Here is a 22,500-nt window from a genome sequence, read left to right as displayed (position 1 = left end):
TTTCTCTTACTTTTTCTCTTACACTTTCTCTTATTCTCTCTTTTTCTCTCCCTTTCCCTCTCCTCTCCGTCCTTACATCGCTTTCTCCCTCTTTCTTTCACTTCCTTCCTCCTTCCCTCCCTAATACTCTTCCTCCCTCCATCCATCCCGCCCTCCCTCTCTTCCTCCCTCCCTCCCTCCCTCTCTCCCTCCCCCTCTCTCTCCCTCCCTCTTTCCCGCCCTCCCTTCCTCCCTCTCTCCCTCCACGCTCCCACCCTCCTTCCCCCTTTCCCTCTCTCCCTCACTTCCTCCATTTGTGCGTTAGTCTGCCTATGTCTTTACTTTTTTATGCGAATGTCCATATAGATATAATGTATGGATATATACATCGCTTTTGCTGGGAAATTGTAATACAAGAGACGCTTATATGGACACAAAGACACCAGTCGCAAAGGCCTGCAGAGGTGAAGATGGCTTTTATGAGTTTCAAGGTGCAGGTCGCTTAACCCATTAAACTCCGATGACAAGATGTCTTGTCATTTGGTCAAATAAAACAAAAAATCATAAAACACCAAAATGTTTGATCAAACACCAGAAAAATACGACGTCAGTCCTCGCTTCGCTCGCGACTGACGTCGTATTTTTCTGGTGTTTGATCAAACATTTTGGTGTTTTATGATTTTTTGTTTTATTTGACCAAATGACAAGAATATTGTCATCGGAGTTTAATGGGTTAAGATTACCCTTGTACTGTCATTCATTTTGACTTCCTTTATGACTGTGTGCCTGTGCAGGTGCAACGAAGTTCATAGCAAATACAGTTTTTGGATACAATGAAATGTGGGCTGTTTTACTTACGAGCTAAAATTGTCTATCGGTTATTCTTGAATATCCATCTGCGTAAGAACATAATAGAATGAATTGCGTACTGATTCAAGAAAAATAAAAGCGAAATGGAAGAATTTACGACAGGAAATTGTCTCCTTCCTCCAACAAATATATTCAAAGTTGTCAGTTACACCAACCCCTCATCTCCCCACGCACTCACTCTTTAATCTAGAAAACGTCTTCAGTGCAAAGATCGTAATAGATTAAATTTATCAACGATAATTTCCCCGACCCTGATTACATTTAGTCACTGAGTGGGAAGATTTCTGGAAAAAATAAATTTCAAGATTTGAACTCTTTTGGGGAATGAAAGGCGTTTTCGTCGCTATATAAAATAGTTTGTTGTAATGTAATCAATACTTACGAAGCAATTTTTTTTTTATGAATGTAGGTGTATCGTTTACGAATGTAGGTGTCTCGTTAAATTACTTAATGTAGCCTTTCTTTTAACCTCCCCTGATGGGTATCGTGACGGTCAAACGAACGTCAGTTATATGTAAGGAGTCCACTTCTGAACGAAGGGTTTTCCTAACCTCTTTTGTGTGTCGCATACTTATACCAACTTTTCCCACATCATAACTGTAAAATTTCATTACGTATATTTTGTCTCTTTAACCGGTGACTGTCTTGAAACAAGATGTGCTTTTCTTATTCCTTTCGGAGCCCGATCAGCCCCACCTAAAATTTCCCCATTTCTTCCATATATATATATATATATATATATATATATATTATATATATATATACATATATATATATAATATTCGTAAGGAGTCTTTCACTGTAAATGTAAGTTTTCATCATCTGGTTCCCTAATGTGAAAAAATATATATCTTCTTCGATACTGCTAAGTGGTACTCAATTGTACAACGTTCTTAAGCACATGAGGCAATGGAGATACTTGAGGCACCAGTGATCCAGCAGGAACGACCTTCACAGTCCTGAAAACTGTTTATGGCGGGACTACGTTCTTTGTGAAGCATTTAAAGTCGTATCTTTCCATATGGACAACATGTAAAGTTTTATCATTTTCATTACAATCACACTATTTATTTATATATATATATATATTCTAACGTAATAGATATACTAATATCCAATTAATCTGATCAAATTTATCTATACATGTTTTAACCTACCAATTTATCTACTTGTTTATTTTATCTGCTAATTCTATTTATACCTATTCATTTGTTATAGCAAAATATATGTCAATTCATCTATCTAATTTATTTATTCTATTTATTCCTTTATCTATTTTCTTTGTTTAGATATCTAGTCATCTAGTTTTGTATTCATTTGTTTTACCAAAATATATGTCAATTCATCTATCTAATATATGTATACGTTTGTTTATTTATTTTCTTATTGGTGTTATCTATTCTATTTTATTCATTTATTCATTTTCTTTCTTTAGATATCTAGTCATCTAGTTTTGTATTCATTTGTTCTAGTACAAAATAGTTTGACTCGTTTAAGCCTAGAGCCTCACGCTAAAATCTTAAATTGCTTTCCATTTCAGCATTCTACTTCTTACACCTGTTCTTCTTTAAAAATGCTGCATTGTTTATTGAAACATTTAAAGGTTTTGTTTTCATTTACAGGTTTACACGGAAACTGGGAAGAATGGTGGACCTACGATGGGATATCAGGTAAGTTAAATTTACGTTTTTTTTTTGTTTTTGTTTTTTTTTCCTCAGTTTTCTTTATCAATTACAGTTTGTCTATAACCTGAGTCGTCAGGATATACAAATATGTAAATAAATGTCTTAGTTGGAATTGTGTATTCAGGAAAGTAGAATTACACAAATGAATCAGTAAAGCGTAGTCACCTATGCGAGAAGACAGTGGTTCATACCCACTGCAGTCAGCGCGTGACGTCAAAAAAGGTACAATATTTTGACTACTCAAGGAGCATCAAAGGCTATCAGGCCAAGCCACCTTACAGGGCGAGCAAGGGGTGAAAAAGACTAAATATTTATATTATCATTATTTGTCAATTGTATTAATCTTGTTCTAGGAAGAATCTACAGGCATCCTAATAGTCAAAATGATAGTTAATAGATGGACTGGTATTAAGATAGTTTGCTGGGTTTACGTACAACAACTAACAATAATCATCATTTTCGATGGAGGACTAGCGGAGGCAGAAAATTCCCATCATACATGTATATTACAAGAATATGTGTAATAAGTGCATATTCCAAAGAAATATGTGATTAGTGTACATTATAAGGAAACGTGTGACAAATGTTTATTTCAAGGAAATATGTGATTAGTGTACGTTTCAAAGAAAAATGTGACAAGTGTACTTTTCAACGAAATGCGTTACCTGAACATCGCTCTTCTACGTGCCACGCTCATACAAACTGGAGAACCTCATTCCTCTCTTCTTAAACTTTATTTCGACTCAACAGAATAATTTAAAGAATGAGAGATAACTTGTGGCTGGAGGCACCTCGGCCTGTTTATATTTTATTGGTACTGAATTTCGATATTTCACTTTGTGTTTAGATATGCACTGCCGACTTCCCGTTATTAAAGTTTTAGTAATTGTTCGTTCAATTATTTATCAGCCATTTCTTCCTTTTATATGCATTCATTTTTATATAACGTTATTTCTGAGTCATGATATGAGAATAGTGATGGTCCTCTGAGATGGACGAGGGAGAGAATCATCTCCCCACCGACCATTTCATAACATACCAACATTTCTCTACTTCATCTGGAGGTGCCCCTAGGGACTGACAAGCATGTCTCTCTCTCTCTCTCTCTCTCTCTCTCTCTCTCTCTCTCTCTCTCTCTCTCTCTCTCTCTCTCTCTCTCTCTCTCTCTCTCTCTCTCTCTCTCTCTCTCTCTCTCTCTCTCTCTGTGTGTGTGTGTGTGTGTGTGTGTGTGTGTGTGTGTGTGTGTGTGTGTGTGTGTGTGTGTGTGTGTGTGTGTGTGTGTGTGTGTGTGTGTGTGTGTGTGTGTGTCTGTCTCTGTCCTTTTCTCTACCTCTATCTCTATCTTTATCTCTGCCTCAGTCTCTTTCGGTCACTCCCTCTTTTTTCTGTCTCTCCCGCTACTTCTCTCGCTCTCGCTCCATCCCTCTCTCGTTCTCGTTTCATACCTCGCTCCCTCCATCGTTCTCGCTTCCTATTTCGCTTCCTATCTCGCTCCCTCCCACGTTCTCGCTTCCTACCTCGCTCACTCCCTCTCTCTTGCCCTCACTCCCTCTCTCGTTTTCGCTCCCTCTCTCATTCTCTCTCCCTCCCTCTCTCGCTCGCTCCCTCCCTCTCTCTCACTCCCTCCCTTGCTCTCTCTCCCTCCCTCGCTCATACATCCTTTTTCGTCTCGCCCCTTCACGCTCTCTGTCTCTCTGTCTCTCTCTATCTATCTCCTTTTCTTTCTCTGTCTCTCTCTCCCCTATGTCTCTCACCGTCTCTCCCTCGTTTATCTGACAATTTTCACTAGCTTTTTCACAAATAAAAAGTTGATAATCACTGAATGATTCCTTCCACAATCTCTTCCAGCTATTAAATGACATATGAACAGACCCATATTGATACAACGCAGTTAACACTTCCGATCTCTTTAAAGGCCAGGGGATCGTTGGCGATTGCGCGGGTCGAAAAAGCTTCCGCATTTCGCTCAATAAAATTCGAGACAACAACTATTGTATTATTTATTCATATTCATGTTTGTGTGTCAGTTTGCCTCTTTGCATTTTGTTTATTTGTTTATGGCTTCTATTTAGTTATCAACTTAATTATTTATCTTGCATGTATTCAGTTTTATTATTTTATTTTTTGTTTATAATTCGTTTGATATCAGTATTCTTTATACACATTGCTTTGCTGTGACACATAAGGATCATGTTTTTTAATTCTATGGTTTATTGATTTAATTATGTTTTATTGTCTCTTATTGTATTTTACTTCATCACTTTGCTTTATTGTTGAATTGGAATTTATCTAAATTTATTGTTTTTGCTTTATTTCATTCTATTCTATTCTATTCTATTCTATTCTGTTTTATCTTATTTTTATTTTTTTATCTACAATGCAGTAGTACAAAGTGATCATTTGCATATCGGATCCCTTGATAACAAGTACTTATCATTCGGATCAGTAATGACTAAGTTGCATTTTTCATTACGCGGTTGAAGTACATACATGCATATACCAAAGGCTTTTTCCCCCTTACACAGGAGGGTAGACAAAAAGAAAAAGGCATAGAAACCACTCCCACCCCTTCCGCCCCTACATATTCCACTCCCTGCATCCTGTCCACTGCCCTGGGTCAGAAGCAGTGTCGCAAGACACAGCATATCCACAGCAAGGCCGCTTCATAAATTCGGCGGCCCCACTCTCCGTCCCCTCATGCAGAAAAGGAGAAGATGTGGAGAAATCCCCTCGGACTGCGTCAAATTTTTTCTCATACATACTTCCTCACCACCCATCCCCCACCCACTCCTCCTCATGCATCACAGCATCATCCATACACAACCTTTCTCCATTCACCCCTATCTTCTGTCCTCTCCCGTCCTTCCTCAACAGACACTGCTCTCTTTTGTAACGCCCCTTTCACCCCATCCATCCATCTCATCCTAGGACACCCCCTCATATTTACTCCTTCCACCTCTGCCTTCCACACCTCTTTTACTAATCTTTCTTCATTCATTCTTTCCATGTGTCCAAAACCATCTTAATACTCTTTCATCAACCATGTCTCCCAGCTCCCTTTCCATCCATGTTCTCTTCTTCACCTCCTCATTTCTCACTCTATCTAGCCTAGTAACCCTATCATACTTCTCAGACATTTCATCTCAAACACATTCAAACTCTTTCTCTCTTCCTCTCTTATGTTCCATGTTTCTGCCCCGTACAGTGCTGTTGGCACAATCACTCCTTCATATAACCTCCTCTTAGCATGTATTCCCAGATATCTATTTCTCATTACACTTTTTAATCCACCAAGGCATTTACTCGCTTCTGTCAATCTATATTCTAACTCCACCCCCACTCCTCCCTTTCCTGCCACATTCGCATCCAAGTATCTAAAACTATCCACTTCCTCCAGTCTCTCACCCTTAATGCTCACTTCCAGCCTGCTGTCACTCTCTCCCCTTGTACATCCCATCACCTTACTTTTGCCCACATTTATCTTCAGCTTCCTTCTTTCACACACCTTCTCAAACTCTGTCACTAACTTCCTTGATCCCTCCTCTGATTCTGCGGTTGAAGTAACCTTGCATATTGTATCATAATTTAATGGACTATCCTATCCACCAACGCAGACTTCTGGAACAAAGACCAATCCTTTCGTTTAGATTTGGATATCCAGTTGATTGGACAGCTTTAATAGGGCCCAGATGGTCCAATACTGTTGAGCTTTCCATTGTGTTCTAAACAAAGAGATATCAGTCCAAGAAAGTAGCAGATCTTTTTCCTCACTTGAAGGAAATAGTGTGGGATGATTTTTAAACACAATATTTCGTGATCGAATACAAACAAACTTTAAACTATGACCCCGTTTGATTTATTATCCATTTTCGAAGTGGTGAGTCGCAAAATGGTCCTCCCATTCATAATTAGTTAATAGGTCACTGCCTCCGGTAATTTTGTTCAAAGCGGAGCTCTCATACCCGCTACGATCATTTTCCTTTTATATTATCAAGACGTGCTCGAGCGTATGCACACAGGCAAACATACATACACTCTTACACAGACACAAACACACGAACGTACACATACACACATACACATACATACATATGATGAAGGTGGAAAAAGAAGTCACGGGTCTAGTTCCGAGTTACTGAGTTTATTCCTGACCGGTTTCGCTCTATGCTTCTTCAGCATAGAGCGAAACCGGTCAGGAATAAACTCAGTAACTCGGAACTAGACCGTGACTTCTTTATATATCAACTTGTCACAATGTACCAACATACATACATATATACGCATACAAATGTATACGCATGCACATAAACATGTATACGGGGACACACACACACACACACACACACACACACACACACACACACACACACACACACACACACACACACACACACACACACACACACACACAGACACACACACACACGTTTGTACACAAATAGAGAAAAATATACATGGAAGGAAAGAGAAATGGGTAGACTGTATATACCGATATGCAGAAATAAGTGCTCGAAGGACTACGGTGAAAAGCAGAAAATTAATTCAGTTTCGAAGAGATGTCGAAACGAATTAGATATTTTATTGGGCCTGATATGTCAAATGCCCGTTAGATGAAAGTAAGAGAGTATAGAAAAATAATATATGGAGCATCTCCGATTAGACAAATTTATCTATATATCTCATATATATTTATTTATTATTTATTCATTTGTTTATTTTTTTGTTTATTTACTCGTTCATATATCTAACTTAGTTTTGTTTAGTATATTCCTACTGCTACGTAGTCTGTACAAGATTTGATTCATTTTCAGTCCATTCACTTCATAGTACATGCTGGGTCTGGTATAGGAAGAAAGCATAACTGAATTATATCATATGCTCATAAATGAAAGTATCTGACCCAGTTATATAGATTTGGAAATGAGGATAGGGTCTTTGCAAAATGAGTGCATACGATAGCTATCACAGGGATGTGCTTTTGGAAATACATGAATTATGAATTCTTTGTGGCTTCACCGTGAGTATGCTATGTTCACACGCACACACACACACACACACACACACACACACACACACACACACACACACACACACACACACACACACACACACACACACACACACACACACACACGTACACACACAGGCATAAACAGATATATAGATAGATAGATAGATAGAGAGAGACGGTAGTTTAAATAAAAGAAAAAATGTTAACCGATTTGGAAGGGGCTGATAGATTTTCTGAAATGACTTAGACAACAACCTAGTTCGACCTAGTAGGGCCTAGAAGAGACTTTGCCTTCCGAGAGTGCAAATGCATTTAGGACATTTAGGTACTTAGAGAGAACAATGACTATATTACTTTTTTTTACGGGAGGAAAGGAGAGGGCATAAATTCAAATTGAAAAATATAATGGACAAAAAAGACATAAAAAAATTCAGCTCCCCAAATAGAACAGTCGACAGTCTGAATATATTACCAACAGAGACGACGTTCGCTCTGAGAGAATTGAAGGAGAGACAGAAGTGAAATAAGGTTGTGCATTCAATAAATAAACAAATAAATAAATAAACAAATAAGTATATAAGCAAACAAATATGAATATTGCTCTTCCTGTAAAGAAAATTGTATATATTGTTTGATTTCTATCTTCTCTCTTCCTCTCTCTCTCTCTCTCTTTCACTCGAGTATTCCTCTCTCTCTTGTCACCATTTGATTGTGTGTCCTTCCATGTTTCTCTTCTTCCCTCACTATACTTCTCTCTTTTTCTCTTTCCTTTTCTCTCTCCCCCTCAATCCCCTTCTCTCTCTTCCTTCTCTCCCCTTCTCTGTCTCTGCCCTTATCTCTCTCTCTCTTTCTCTCTCTCTTCTTTTTTCCCTTTCTCTCTCACCTTCGTTCTCACCTTTGCTCTTTCCTTCCCAATCTTTCTCTTTCCTTTTCTCTCTCACATTTCCTTTTTCTCTTTCCCTCTTCTTCTCTTGTTCTCTGTTTCTTATTCCCCTTTCTCTCTTATTACTTCTCTCTTATTCTCTCTCACTGCCTCCCCTCTCTCTCTCTCTCTCTCTCTCTCTCTCTCTCTCTCTCTCTCTCTCTCTCTCTCTCTCTCTCTCTATCTATCTATCTATCTATCTATCTATCTCTATCTCTAATTCCCTCTACCTCTCCCTCTCTTTCTTCCTCTCCCTCTCCCTCTCCCTTTCCCTCTCCCTTTCCCTCTCCCCTTCCCTCTCCCTCTCTCTCTCCCTCTCCGTCTCCCTCTCCGTCTTCGTCTCCGTCTCCCTCTCCCTCTCCCTCTCCCTCTCCCTCTCCCTCTCCCTCTCCCTCTCCCTCTTTCTCTCCCTCTCCCTCTTCCTCTTCCTCTTCCTCTTCCTCTTCCTCTCTCCCTCTCCCTCTCCCTCTCCCTCTCCCTCTCCCTCTCCCTCTCCCTCTCCCTCTCCCTCTCCCTCTCCCTCTCGTTCTCTCTTTTCGTTTCTTAAATCCTGGCGTAACCTTTTAGAAGCATACCTGCTCATGAATATATAAGTACGGAAATATCAAATTTATATTAATGGTATATTGGAAGATATATCTCGGTTTAGCGGCATCGCTGGTGCTGTGTTTACGTTGTCGTGGTAAGAGGAAAAGTGTACAAAGAAACTCATAAAGGGGAAAGTAGGAATCAGAGCTCACTGGTTCACACAGCCAAGGGATTCTTGCTTAAGCCCGTACAAGTGTGGAATAGGCAGAACCCAGACCAACCACTGCATAGAAATGAGAACCAGCTCCCAAACTTTGCTTAGACTTGAACCGTTTCAATCCAGTGTCGTGGTGCGCGGCTTCTCCCGAGTCAAACATCAACCGGTTTAATCTCGTCGAGATTTCGGCCATTCGACTGAAGTGGATTTAGGTGTACCTAGACTCCGTTTAAGTTGGGATTCAGCTTCTGAGGTGAATAAACCCTTCCAGCACTTCGGCGTGGTGAAAAGCTTGCCGCCGCGCCGCCGCATTGAAGCAGTTAAGATGAACATCGCTCGGGCGCGCTTTCAGCACCTTTCCTTTGCTTCCCCGGTCCTCACATATTTTTGTCTCCGTATCGGTCTGTGGAATCGAACTGCGCAGCTCGTTCGCCTTAACTGTAGGTTTTGTATATTGGACACTTTCTGTATTTATGTCGCCAGGAGGGACGGTCCAATCGTAGAGGATTTAGCGGATGCAGAGGGATTTTATGCAATTTCGTTTTTGTCTGGGGACATGATGAACCATAAATTTCAGCAGCCACGATTTACAGCCTCCCCAAGATTCAACTTGGGCTTCAGTATTGGAATTCATCTAACTCTACTGTCCGTTGTCCTATCTCTATTCTGTTTTACTTTGTCTTATTTCATTTGGTTTTATCTTATTTAATTCATTTGTTTTCTAATACTGCTGAGGTCTTTACAATCGATAATAGAATACATCAAACTACCAATTGCTACCAAAACATTTTCTATTCCTTTGTAGCTATCGAGTAGATTAGCGTTTACAAATACTGATGGGTTGATAGCTTATACTCTTAGTGTTATTTTGTACATTATGAGGTGCTCTGGTGGCATAATCGTAAGCGTGCTAGTCTCACATTTGCTTAGTTGTGGGTTCGAATCGTGCACTCCTATCTGATTTCCAGCAATGATTGTTTACCTACCCTAGTAGTACAAGCGCGTAGGTCAAAGGTGACTGCTTTAGGAGGGGCTATGTTCCTCTTCGTGAAAGCTTCTGACCCTCTTCCTTTGTATATATTAAGAATTATAGTCATTTATTTTAGATTTGTCTATTAATTCGGTCCTTAATGGTTACTAGTGATTGTCATTAGCCCCGTCTTTCATCTTTTTGAAAAAAAAAAATCCAAGGAACTGTGAAAACGGGATCGTTCATAAGAAAAACCAACAAAAGAGGAAGAAGAAGAAGAGTAGGTACAGCCCCCCTCGACCCAAATTTCGTGAAGTCGAAGAAATGGGTCATTCCCATTTCAAAATGCGTTCGAGCCCATCAGAGTGGAAAGCTCAACTTCCTCGTTGGGGTGGTGGGGACGAAAAGTTTCCACATACGAATGATATGAAATGGAAATTCGTCTGAAAAATGGCTAACTCCCTCTTGTTCATAAAGGTATGACACAACTTGTTACGCAAGTCTTCGTTCGTGATCGAAGTTTTCCGTTTCACACGACAGTTAGGAAAGAAAAATTTGTCGGATTTTTTCTTTTTTTTTCGTATGTAATTCCAAACATTCTGTTGCCTTTTTGGACTTTATCATTGTAAGGTAATCCGATGATAGAAATGACGGTTTAGGTCACAACTACGCTTCTGCTCGTTATAGGGATCAAAGGTATAGGGGAATATTCTCTCTCTCTTTCTCTTCCTCTCTTTCTCTCTCTCTCTCTCTCTCTCTCTCTCACACACACACACACACACACACACACACACACCCACACGCACGCACACACACACACACACACACACACACACACACACACACACACACACACACACACACACACACACACACACACACACACACACTACACGGCTCGGTGGCGGATTGGTAAAGCACTGGCCTCACAAGCCAGAGAACCGGGGTTCGATTCCTCGGCCGGGCGGAGATAAGTTGGGTTTGTCTCCTTTCACGTGTAACCCCTGTTCACCTAGCAGTGAGTAGGTACGGGAAGTTAGTCAAGGAGTTGTGACCTTGCTGTCCCGGTGTGTGGTGTGTGAGTGGTCTCAGACCTACCCAGAGATCGGCAAATAATGAGCTCTGAGCTCACTGCCGTAGGGTGGTGTCTGGCTGTCTCGACAGAGACTGCAGCAGATCCGAGGTGAATACACACACACACACACACGCACAGACACACACACGCACAGACAAACACACACACACACACACACACGCACGCACGCACAGTCACACACACACGCACACACACACACACGCACACACACACACACACACGCACAGACACACACAGACACACACACACACACGCACACAGAAACACGCAAACACGTACACAAAATGCACAGAAGTAAAATAATCTATGTAAATATATTTTTACAAAGGTATTATCAGTGATTTATGCCGAAAACTTTCTTGAGCGTTATCAACAGCTGTGAATGTTTGGCATGGAAGGATGGTTTTACTTTCATATTTTGTTCTTTTTTTCTTCACTAAATTTCTATTTGACATTTGCACAAGTGCTTTAGTAGTTATCCTTGGGATTGAGTTTTTATGTAAAAACATGATAGAGCTTACCTTTGCCCAAAATAGATTGCACATTGCAAATTACAAATTGAACGTTGGAACGACCTATGGATGTTAATTTAAAACTAATATCATCATGCACACTTAAGCTGCATCAGACCTATGAATATTGGTAATCAAATGTGAATGAAAGTACAAGCATTTCTCTGCTATGCATAGAAGTACATAAAGAACCGAATAAATTGTTTGATGCAAATGACACAGCAAGAGTGACCCAGCAGCGTAGTATCACTCGGGTATTATCACATAAAAAAGAAAGAAAAAAATAATAACATAACATGGGGAGTCTTTATTGAGGAAATGCACTGTAAAAGCCCCGTTATCGTATTTGATATGCGCGTGTACAATATTCTTTTGGTTTGGGAAGTATTGTGATGTCCATTATTTGAACATCGACGAAATTGAGTCTGAAGAGCAAATAGCCTCCCCTCACCAATCCTCTCCCCTCCTCTCCCTCCCTCATCCCTCCCCCCCAAATTGCATGATCAATATTTGGTTGAAATTAGTCAAAAATAGAAAAAATAATTGTACTTTATTACATATCTGTACTCCCATGTAAGCAGAGATGATGATGGATATTTGTCATTTGACCCTCAGTGGCTTGTAGAATCACTTGAAGTTCAAAAATCTAGGTGTATTCTATTCTAATTTGAGAAGTTTGTGAGTCTTGTATGGTTTAAATCTACTGACTGTTCCTTTAAGGAAGTCATGCAAGGCTGACGTCAATAAAAATCATCTCCTTGCTACCCATCTCCAAACCCGTCAACATCCTCGCCTACACCTGGATGTGGAGCCTCAAGGGAATGATGTTTTGTCTCCGCAACGGATACAGGATGTCTTATCCTCTTTGACTATATTTCCTTCCCTTTTCATATAAGGGAAGCTTATATCCGGCAACTGGCCCCTTCCTCCCTTGGCGATATTGAGGTAGTCCCACATTTATACAAGACAGACCCAAAGTTTATTCCCCAGAGAGTTCTATGGAAGGGCTTAAGGATCATCGCTAGCCAATGAGGAGCTGCGGGTTTCCAGTCATTGAAACTCTAGGCAGCAATTGATATTCTTGTTACTTGTACGCGTGTAAGTAATGTAAGTCCTGATATTAAACATGTACCGGTAATTGGCGAGTGTGTCTTGTTCTTTATGTAAAAATACAGCAACTTTCTAACATACTTGTGCGCTGGTGGAACAATCGGAAGCACATTGGTCTCGCATTTTCCTATTACCAATAGTGACTGTTACCTGCCTCAACAGGCCAAGCACACAGGGCAAAGATGATGACTTCGGCAGCAGTTGGACACCTCCTAGCTTAGGCTCTTCACCATATTTCAAACATAGATGCATGTTATTTGTACTGTTTCAGTAAACATAGCTGAATGTGCGGGTTTTGTATCTGCTCCTACTTTTAAGAGGATTCGTTCCTCTTCGCTTAAGTTTTGCACAACTATTACATATACCTTGATAACCTCGACTCGAGTGAAGTTTACTCAATAGAATTTAATTTAAGCTTATTGTCTTGCGTGATGTAGAATAGATGTATATAAGCTTTTAGCCCGGGTATCCTAAATGTAGTTAATCAACCCAGGTGCATTATATTTTGAGGTATTAAGGAAATTTATTGTAAATGTATTGAGAACGTAGGTAACTTTATATGCATAGCCAGTTAACTTAGTAGGATTTATTCTTGTATATTTATATTTTAGGAGGTGAGTTGCTGGATATATCTTGATATAGTAGATACTTGTATATCCCCTTTTATTTACATTTATGACCTCCCCTTATTCAGACCCCGCTGCGTAAACCTTGACAACACAAATTGTCTTCTTTACACGTGCAGCCAATTTCTCCCAACAAGGTTCTCTTAACAGCACATGTTGGCCGTACATAACTCCCAATTATAATCATGTACGCCATTTGTAACTTCTACTTTCACATGAGTTCATATTACTCTGTATCGAAGATTATTTCCTATTGCAGTTTCGAGTATCTTTAACCGAATATCCATGGCTCCACAGAGGCCAAACATGGTCCTCGGAATCACCTATTGTTTTGTTCAAGAATATATATGTATATATATATATATATAATATATATATATATATATATATATATATATATATATACAGTATATATAAATATATATATATATATATATGTATATATATATATGTATATATGTATATATATATGTATATATGTATATATATATGTATATATATATATATATATATATATATATATATATATATGTATGTATGTATGTATGTATGTATGTATGTATGTATGTATGTATCGGGCTATCGATCCTGAGCCTCTAACTGGAGATAGAAGTATTATTGTATTTTGGAAACTGGTGCTGGGTTCATGAGCCTCCCCGACAACCGTCCCACGGGATTTCTTTATGTTGTATGTCAGAGGTTCCCGTAACGTGCACCACTTAATGAATCACAGTTTCACTGAATGTCTTTAATTTACATATCATGTATTCTACGTCGTACTAGACAGGAAACCTTTTATATCGTATGTCTTCAACCAATTCCCTTGATTGAATGTTTGCATACTTATGTATACTACAGTAGTATACTATTTAGAACACAATGGTAATGTGATACTATCTTCCAGGTTTTACATTCGCTAATGAAAGACAGTTTAATTTGCCTGCAACTGTTCCCTGCGAGCATTTACAAGAGTGCGTTGGTCATTTGTGGTTTAATTGTATACGACATTCCTTACAACGATAATCTCTGAGATAACGGTTTATCGCACAATCTCTGCGTCTTCAGTGGCTTTGGGTCGACACTGTGGATAAAATCTCATCGTTAGTGCTTGTTTACACCTGGAAATACGTGCACGCACATGTACGGTCACACGGACATATAAAATTACACATACACACACACACACACACACACACACACACACACACACACACACACACACACACACACACACACACACACACACACACACACACACACACCCACACACATAGATATATATATATATATATATACATATATATATACATCTATATATATATATATATAAATATATATATATGTATATATATATATATATATATATATATATGCTAAAACATATATACATACAAGTATATATACATATGCTAAAATATATATACATACAAGTATATATACAGATGCAACACACACATATGTGCGCGCATACACACACAAACACATTCAAAAGATTACATGCCGACAGGAGATCTTTTGGCCCATAACTAGATTAAATGCGAAAAGAATAATAGATAAATGAACAAGTAAAATAAACAGGTAGGTAATGATATATAATAAGAAATATATGATAATTTATAAAAAAAAAGAACTATAAATAATATAAATAAATCAGTATTAGATTGATAAATAAATTAAAATAAAATAAAGAGCAGGCATTACAGCATATTGCTTAGGTATTTATCTAAATGGATCTTCATACCTCGAACTGTACCACATTGTACTGCATTTGCAGGAAATCTATTCCGTTTATTAACTACACGGTTGGCGAAGTTGTTTTCTATCCACTTCCAAAGTGTATTTACTTCCTGACAGTATGAGACCATTATTTCTTGTCTGATTTGCATTCAGTGTAAAAATTTAGTTAGTTCTGATCTTGTTAATTCCCTTTAGAACCTTAAAGACCTGTATCAAATTGCCCGAGTAATTTTTTTTTTTTTTTTTTTTTTTTTAGAAAAAAAATAGATTCAGATGTTTCAATCGTTTTTGTATAATCTATTTCTGATATTCGGAATCGATTATGCGGCTCACCGTTGTACTTCTTTCAGTCTGTAAATATCTTTAATGAGATATGGTGACCATACGGATACAGCATATTACAAATGTGGACAAACTAATGATCTATATACCTTGTTAATAACATATGGACACACACACACACACACACACACACACACACACACACACACACGCGCGCGCGCGCGCGAGCATAGCTCACCTTCCCGTAAAATACAACTAGGTAAATACAAGCATACACACGCACGCACGCACACACACACACACACACATACATACACACACACACACACACACAGGGTTAAAGATGGAGTAGGTATTTTCAAGAGAGAGAGCAGCAGTTGAGTACATGTCCTCGTTCAAAACCAGAGTTGAGGCATAAAATTCTTTTAGACTTTATCACGTTTCGTTTCTGTTTCGTCTTGGAACGAAAAATCTTTTCATTTAATCTAGAAATTGCATGTTTTAGCTATATAGGGAGGTATTACTGTCCGAACGAAATGTATTGCCAAGGGAAGGAAAGCGTGTAGGTGTGTTTAGTCCATTTTTAGGAAAGATGGTTTGGTGACTGTAAGTGGCGCGGTTGTCTCATCAAGTATTTTAACTTCTTTAGTATTGGGTTACACTTTTTTGTGACGTTGTTTAAGAAGCAAAGTAGCTAAGCGTGCTTTCTACGTATAATACATTGTGACCGTCATTTGTTTATCACCAACATTTTATTCCTTTTCCACTCCTTCGAGTTCTTCTTCGAGTTCTTCGAGTTCTTCTTCGAGTTCTTCGAGTTCTTTTTCGAGTTCTTCGAGTTCTTCTTCGAGTTCTTCGAGTTCTTCTTCGAGTTCTTCTTCGAGTTCTTCTTCGAGTTCTTCTTCGAGTTCTTCGAGTTCTTCGAGTTCTTCTTCGAGTTCTTCGAGTTCTTCTTCGAGTTCTTCGAGTTCTTCTTCGAGTTCTTCGAGTTCTTCTTCGAGTTCTTCTTCTTCGAGTTCTCCTTCTTCTTCGAGTTCTTCTTCTTCGAGTTCTTCTTCGAGTTCTTCTCTTTCGAGTTCTTCGAGTTCTTCTTTTTCGAGTTCTTCGAGTTCTTCTTTTTCGAGTTCTTCGAGTTCTTCTTTTTCGAGTTCTTCGAGTTCTTCTTTTTCGATTTCTTCGAGTTCTTCGAGTTCTTCTTCTTCGAGTTTTTCGATTTCTTCTTCGAGTTCTACTTCTTCTTCTTCGAGTTCTTCGAGTTCTTCTTCTTCCTCTTCTTCGAGTTCTTCGAGTTCTTCTTCTTCGAGTTCTTCTTCTTCTTCTTCTTCTTCTTCTTCTTCTTCTTCTTCCTCTTCTTCTTCTTCGATTTCTTCGAGTTCTTCTTCTTCTTCGAGTTCTTCTTCTTCTCCGTAGTTGGCGGTGTTACCGATTTACCACCAAACGCGAAGGGTCAGTTTATTTTTTACTTATATAGATACAACTCGCTTCAATGCCTTCCTTTGTTTATGTTCTGTTTACTATAATCCAGCTTAAGCTTTGTTGTCAATGGGTTCATTTTTACTTTGTATAGAATTTATCTTTTATTTGTATTTTATTCTTCCTACTTCATCTTCCTATATGTACCATGGTATTCCCATACTTCTCTCTTCATAATTCTAAACTGTTCGTAATCATTCGATTTCATGTTCATTGTAAGGTATCACATACTCTACGTGAGTTCACCAAAAAGAAATGACAAAACGTGTCATCTCGTATTGTTCATTACATATACAGTTAAAAAAAAAATTCTCTTCTAAGTCACCTGTGCCCACCAAACAATATTATAAAATAGAAAGTCCCGTTTCTCCGGAGAGTTCATCTCGATTAACATCATTTTGATGTCACATATGCAACCCGGCTAATACCACACGGTTAAAGTAACTAGGGTAAAATTCCCTGACCTTTAAATAGGTTATGTAGTTTGTGCCTTGTACCTTGTACCTTTACTCGCCATTCGACTGCTGCAAAGTGCGTAATTATTTTTGTCTGACACTCTGCATGTTACGCATGGAGTTGCATACTCCCCACCTGCCTCCACTCAATATCATTCAACCTCTTGCTGCAAAGGACGACATGACTTTTGTCTTCCGCTGTACGCGTCAAGCATCCAATTTCATCCTCTCCACCTGCATCCAGTCGATATCATCCAGCATCCTTTCCGAACCTCACTGCGAAATTCCCAGATTTATCTTTCGCACGCTGTCACCCTCTCACCCGTTCTCTCTAAGTTGCCTTTAGCGAGTCGAATATCATAAGTGAGAGTGTGTGAGAAGGAGCAAGCAGCGCGGTTATTACTCCAGCTCGAACTAGTGCAAGGGTTCAGATTATGCAAGAACCTTTTAACTTCGAAAGATTAAGATTTTTTTTTCTTGAAGATTGAAAGAACGTGTTTTTTAAAGAATGAATTATAGGAGAAAAAAATCGCATATTTTTTATGCATTTAACCAGATAAAAGGCATGTTGGTGTTTAATGTTTTGCAGCGTTTGCTGTCGAAAATATGCATTCCAATATAAGATATAAATTAACTTGGTGTTATGTCGAATGTAGTCCGTGATTGCGTTTGATGTTTTTATTTCGTACGTTATTGCATACATAAACCTGAACATAGAAAATTAATGAACTTGGTATTATTGATGACAATTTGGAGATGAAGAGAACTGCTTTTCTATCAGTTACAAAATTGATTTTTTTTCGGTCATCAAAAGGGAACAGCTAGTCAGTATGTCATACCATGTCGAGGATTTGCGTCCAACAAGTGGAAAGCGGCACGAGAGGCCGTGAACTATACGTTATTGGAAACTGTTTTAGGAGGTCACTAGTAACTATTACTTGACCTAGCAAAGTTCTCCCTTTCGTACATCATTCCACTCACCACATGGAAGAAATTAACTATCCAGTATCATTTTCCATACAGATTATAGGGTCGCCTTTCATATAATTCACTGACTCAATGGGCACCACTACCAGGGGATTCCCGGGTATGAGAAACGACGATGTGACGTCATCAATAATCAAATTGAAGAAAAAATGTCGCTTCATATATATTGTGTATTAGACGTGTATTCTATACCTTTCTGTGAAGTTGATATTATCATTGTAAGGATAAATATAGACGTCATATTTTTCATTATTGTAGGAATATATATCCAAATATATAAGTTCTTATGTGCATGGTTGGTGACCAAAAAAAAGCCAGAAACTGAACATTACATAAATACGGGAGAAACCAAACTAGTTTCGTCAGTTCAGAGCTTCACTCAAAAAATGTCATTCCATCGAAAGGGGCAGTCCAAAGGAATCTAATGATCCTTCACACCCTTCTTAGAATTGATTAAGCAGAAGCCAAAGACATCAGACTCAAGCCATTTTACCAGCGCTTCTATCCTTGTCGATAATATTACGACTAGTACAAGGGGACTGTCTGTCAGGTGTTGGTGGAGAGTGGATGTGAAAGGATGATAAATTAACGCAAACAAAGGGACTTATTGTCTGATATGTAAATTTACTAGCAAATGAGAGGTTAGGGTCGTCATATAATGAAGTATTGGAGATAAACCAACTTCAGTTGTTGGAACCTGTTGTAGAAGATATGGGCTGGAACAGAAGTGGCCCTTCATCCACAAAGAGCTAAAATAAAAGGGAAAATAAATTAGTGTCGAATGGATATGAAATGGGTGAAGGGTGAGTGTATTCCTTGGCTGGTCACTCCCTTTATATGGGGGAAAGGGCCCTTTGGCATGTAGAATACTCAAAGGTCAGCGAAGAAGGATTAAATCGACAATTTCTGCACTTAAGAAGAACAAAAGGAATATTCTTACCTCACGTTTCCAACCAATCAGAGGTGACAAGTCACTACCTTGTGTATATATAAGCAAACCAGTGATCATTTATTTATCAAGTATTGGTAAGAAATTAGTCTCCATAAATCAGTTAAAAGAAAATACCTAACCAGAATGTATATATGTGGTATATAAAGGAGTTATGAAAGATATTATCCACCATTGTAATAAGCTCATGGTCTTTAACTTTGCAAAATATAGATCATAAATATTAAATACAACTATCATAGTTTTATTATACCAAACAGGATTATCTCTGCGTTAGAGTAAAGATTATCTGTGCTTTACAATCGGGAACATTTATGATTTATGATAGAAATTATAACAATAATGGAAAGATTAAGTAGCTTATTCATAATTCATTCTTATTAGTCTGCGCATGTAAACCAGTATATATTTTTTACTGATAACATTGAATCGTAAAAGCTAGGCTGAAATGTAGATATCTTTTATAACAGAATTAAGAGACATATCGTTGCCTGTATGATAAAATATCAACATATACACCAAACCAGGATGTCCCACCAAACACTGCTATACAAAGTAAAACCCCATGGCATAGGAGGACGTTTTTGAATTAATTAGGGCATGAATAGTAACAGAAAACAGCGGGTCATCATTAACAGTGTAAAATCCAAGTCGGGGAATGTTACTAGCGGAGTTCCCCAGGACTCTGTTTTGGTTCCATTATTGTTTATATTATACTAAAACTACTCGGCCAGTGAGGTTATTAGTGATGTTAGTAAGTTTACGGATAAGACAAAAATAGGACGCCATTCTAGGTCAGGGGAATTCGCAGGAACACTGCAGGAATTCTTAACAAATTGTTTGTATGGTCGGTGAAATAACAAATGAACTTCAACATCTCAAAGTGCAGTGTGTCAAATGTAAGTCTATACAAACCAGAAGACATGTGTATTTTAGATGACACCTTTTCAGGGGATTCAGAGTGTGAGAAAGATTTGTGAGTGCCAGTGAATCCTGACCTTAAATCCAGGAAGCAATGCATTAGCGCCAGGTATAGAACTAACAGCCCATCAGGATTTATTGCTGGGACGGTTACAAAGGTGCAGATGTAGTTATCAAACTTTATCCGGCGTTAGTTAGACCCATGCTTGACTATGCGGTACAGTTTTGGTCTCCATCCTATGAAATGAATATGGATTTAATGGAATCAGTACAGAGGAGAATGACCAAAATGATGCATAGGCTCCAAAATTTACCTTACGTAGACAAAGACATGTTAACTTAGATTCCGGAAAGATGAGTGCGGGTTGATCCAATAGAGGTATTTAAGTGGAATAAGGCTTTAAAAATGGTGATGCAGACAACTTTAACATATTAAGATACCAGAACCGAACTTACAGTAATGAATTTAGATTTAAAAAATTAAGTTTTAAGAAAGAAACCATCAAAAACTGGTTTACCAATAGGGTTGTTAACAAATGGAAAAGACTTAGTAACCACGTAGTAAGCGTATAAGCTATTAGTTGTTTTAAGAGAAGGTTAAGTAACGTTATGGCTGGAGTTGATAGGTGGTAATGGACATGGAACTGCCTAGTGTAGGCCTTATGGTCTGTTGCAATCTCCATCGTTCTTATTTTCTTATGTGCATCGAAAAGTGTATCTATTGTATTAGCTTACTAGTTCAACCACCTATCTAGCTCGTCGACATCGTTTTGGCTAAAAACTCACCATTTTACTCACTTGAAGATCTATTGCGGTTAAAAGAGGGTAAATATGTATATATAATGATAGACGGATTATAATTCACTTGTTCAATCGTCATGCAACAATGTTATTACAACCAATTCACTCAGTATGTAGCATATGCTTTCTTGGGCCCAAATATATATTGAAATGTGTACTTTCATACCGAGTGTAAAGGAATAGCTGAAACGAGGACAAACCACAGGATATTACAGTGTAGCAACATGCTTTAATATCCACAGATCAAAGCACAAGGTTAGAGAAATAGTGTATCACTATGAATTTAGCTCCAAATTATTTGAACTTCGTTTGCACTTTGGAATACATTTTCTCCCTACGGTTAAGTATTTAAGCCGATTGGTACGGTGGATTCAATTTAACATGGCTATTTTATTCAGCACAGGGGGACTTAAATAAAATGAGGAAGACTATGGTTGATTATTTTCTTAGATCTACAGCCTTTATTGTAGTTAAAGTCGTACAGCTTTGGTCACTGAAGTAAAGTTGCTGTAACATAAGACTTGAACTGTGTATGGCTTACCGTGGTCTCGATTCGACATAATGATTCTTAAACTCTTTTACCGAAGATAGATGTATATACATTTCATGAATGAAAATCTTGACAAACCAAATTAATTGCAGGGTTTAACAACTAGAAGACATTTACTTATATTTTTTTCCAATAACATTTAATGTGGCTATAGATGATTTTGTCGCAGTATTTTCAGTTACATAATTCATTTACTAGAGATGCGATATTTTCTATTTGAATATTACGTTTTCATCTAGACGTTTCCTTTGGCGTGTATGAATTCACTGCACCAGTGACATATTTCTACATGTCCACAGAAGCCCACCTCCATTACGACCACTGTCCTCTGAATATTAACTGAGACACATTCATAGAGCACATATGATAAACTAGTGTCAGTTCTGTGTTTACTTTCCGTAGGTCAATTACTTCTACTCTACTGCAGCCTGAGTTTATATTGAATGGGATAATGCTTTCATACATACATATACCAAAATAAGCTTTTAACCTTATAAGGGAGGTGACCAGCCAAGTCATACACCCGCCCTTCACCCATCCTACATCCATCCTATACCTTTTTTCCCGTTTATATTAATTCTTTGTGGACGAAAGGCCATCCCAGGTCCCCGCCCACCGCTTGAGTCAGAGGCAATGTAGTAAGACACATAACGCTTTCATTCATGCTAGAAATTTCTCATCTCAGTTTAGTTTCATCGTTTCTGTTATCTTGTATGCTGTGATGGGAAATATACGTGTGATGCAATATTTTTCCTTATACTCCTCACCATGTGCTGACAGTATTACGATGTTGATGTTGAAAGTTATGAATGATTTAAT

The 22,500-nt window shown here is 38.3% G+C and overlaps 1 protein-coding gene across 1 annotated transcript in view; it reads left to right on the top strand.

Moving 5' to 3' along the window:
- CARPA (Carbonic anhydrase-related protein A) overlaps positions 1 to 22,500 on the top strand; it is a 377,394-nt gene that overhangs the window by 85,304 nt on the left and 269,590 nt on the right. The window contains exon 2 of the mRNA XM_076185298.1: positions 2,472 to 2,519. The gene's annotated coding sequence lies outside the window, so the exon portion shown is untranslated. The remainder of the gene's footprint in view (positions 1 to 2,471; positions 2,520 to 22,500) is intronic.

Source organism: Oratosquilla oratoria, chromosome 5, assembly GCF_046742065.1.
Source record: "Oratosquilla oratoria isolate Oo_2021 chromosome 5, ASM4674206v1, whole genome shotgun sequence".
Classification (NCBI taxonomy): Eukaryota; Metazoa; Arthropoda; class Malacostraca; order Stomatopoda; family Squillidae; genus Oratosquilla; species Oratosquilla oratoria.
Note: the sequence above shows the minus strand (reverse complement) of the source record. Positions and strands in the feature narration are given on the sequence as shown.